This window comes from Petromyzon marinus, unplaced genomic scaffold, assembly GCF_048934315.1.
Source record: "Petromyzon marinus isolate PM22_M1 ecotype Great Lakes invasive population unplaced genomic scaffold, UKy_Petmar_22M1.pri1.0 PM_G_Scaffold_204, whole genome shotgun sequence".
Classification (NCBI taxonomy): Eukaryota; Metazoa; Chordata; class Hyperoartia; order Petromyzontiformes; family Petromyzontidae; genus Petromyzon; species Petromyzon marinus.
Window position 1 is genome coordinate 112,501 of NW_027422767.1, and position 2,500 is coordinate 115,000.

A 2,500-nucleotide genomic window follows, 5' to 3' on the forward strand; every position below is an offset into this window, starting at 1 on the left:
CACAGAAATCCCTGGGAATGGGAAAACGGGTCATTTTCGTGTTGCCACATTGCGTACGAACCGCATGAAACTTCCAGAGGCATTTGCAGCAGGAATGCATGTGCACTCAAAAACTTCTATATGTTTCACGGATAGACCCCGTGAAACGCTAGAAATTGGCGGGGATGTGTCTCTTGTGGCTCACGGGGCTGTTAGGGTGGCACAGAACTCCCTCGGAATGGGAAAAGGGGTCATTTTCGTGTTGCCACATTGCATAGGAACGCCATGAAACTTCCAGAGGCATTTGCAGCAGAAAGGCACGTGCACTCAAAAATTTTAATATTTTTCACGCATAGACCCCGTCAAACGCTAGAAGTTGGCGGGGATGTCTCTCTTGTGGCTCACGGGGCTGTTAGGGTCGCACAGAAATGCCTCGGAATGGGAAAACGGGTCATTTTTGTGTGGCCACATTGCATAGGAACGGCATGAAACTTCCAGAGGCATTTGCAGCAGGAATGCATGTGCACTCAAAAACGTCTATATTTTTCACGGATAGACCCCGTGAAACGCTATAAATTGGCGGGGATGTCTCTCTTGTGGCTCACGGGCGCTGTTAGTTAGGGTCGCACAGAAATCCCTCGGAATGGGAAAAGGGGTCATTTTCGTGTTGCCACATTGCGTACGAACGGCATGAAACTTCCAGAGGCATCTGCAGCAGAAATGCATGTGCACTCAAAAACGTCTATATTTTTCACGGATAGACCCCGTGAAACGCTAGAAATTGGCGGGGATGTGTCTCTTGTGGCTCACGGGGCTGTTAGGGTCGCACAGAAATCCCTCGGAATGGGAAAACGGGTCATTTTCGTGTTGCCACAATTGGCATACGAACGGCATGAAACTTCCAGAGGCATTTGCAGCAGAAATGCATGTGCACTCAAAAACGTGAATATTTTTTCACGAATAGACCCCGTCAAACGCTCGAATTTGGCGGGGATGTTTCTCTTGTGGGTCACGGGGCTGTTCGGCTCGCACAGAACTCCCTTGGTCCACCTGATTCGTGCATACAGGCAGCAACTAAAACTCTGTAAACCTGCTGTGAGGACATCTAAACAGTGGACCAGTGAGGCTGTGGAAGATTTGCGGGCGTGCTTAGACTGTACTGACTGGGATATGTTCACGACTGCTACCAATAGTCTGGATGAACTCACAGAGGCTGTGTACATCAGCTTCTGTGAGGACTGCTGTATCCCAACACGTACCAGGGTGAACTTTAACAACAACAAGCCCTGGTTCTCAGCAAAGCTCAAAAGGTTGAGGTTGGAGAAGGAGGAAGCGTTTAGGAGTGGGGATAGAGACAGATTCAAGGAGTCGAAGAACAGGTTTAGCAAAGCGGTGAGAGAGGCTAAACGACTGTACTCAGAGACACTAAAACACCAGTTCTCTACTAACGACGCTGCTTCTGTCTGCCAAAGGGCTCAGGCACATCACCAACTACAAACCCAGAGCGCCCCACACCACTAACGACTCCCGCCTAGCCAACGACCTGAACGAGTTCTACCGTAGATTTGAAAGACAATTGGACTGTCCTGAACCACCCCTTCCCACCCAAGAGGCCCCATCCCCCACCCATACTACAGAAACGACTCTCTCCTTTCAGGAGGGAGAAGTTAATGGGCTTTTCAAGAGGCAGAATCCACGCAAAGCAGCCGGGCCGGACTCTGTCTCTCCAGCCACCCTCAGGCACTGCGCTGGCCAGCTGTCTCCGGTGTTCACCAACATCTTTAACACCTCCCTGGAGACATGCCATGTACCAGCCTGTCTCAAGTCCTCCACCATCATCGCTGTGCCCAAAAAGCTAAGGCCAACAGGACTAAATGATTACAGACCGGTCGCCCTTACATCTGTGGTAATGAAGTCTTTTGAGCGCCTGCTCCTGGCACACCTCAAAGCCATCACAGACCCTCTCCTGGACCCCCTTCAGTTTGCCTACAGAGCCAACAGGTCTGTGGACGACGCAGTTAACATGGCCCTCCACTTCACCCTACAGCATGTGGACGCCCCAGCATCCTACGCCAGGATCCTGTTTGTGGACTTCAGCTCTGCCTTCAACACCATCATCCCTGCCCTGCTTCAGGACAAGCTCTTCCAGCTGAACGTGCCCTACTCCACCTGCAGGTGGATCACAGACTTCCTCTCTGACAGGAAGCAGTGCGTTAAGCCGGGAACAGAAGTCTCTGACTCCAGGTCCATCAGCACGGGAACTCCTCAGGGCTGCATCCTTTGCCCACTGCTCTTCTCCCTGTATACCAACAGCTGCGCCTCCAATCATCTGTCCGTCAAACTCTTGAAGTTTGTCGGACGACACCACCCTCATTGGGCTGATCTCTGGTGGGGATGAGTCTGACTATAGGTGGGAAGCTGACAACCTGGTGACCTGGTGTAGCCAGAACAACTTAGAGCTAAATGCTCTAAGGACAGTTGAGATGGTTGTGGACTTCAGGAAGAATACAGCCCCACTCAC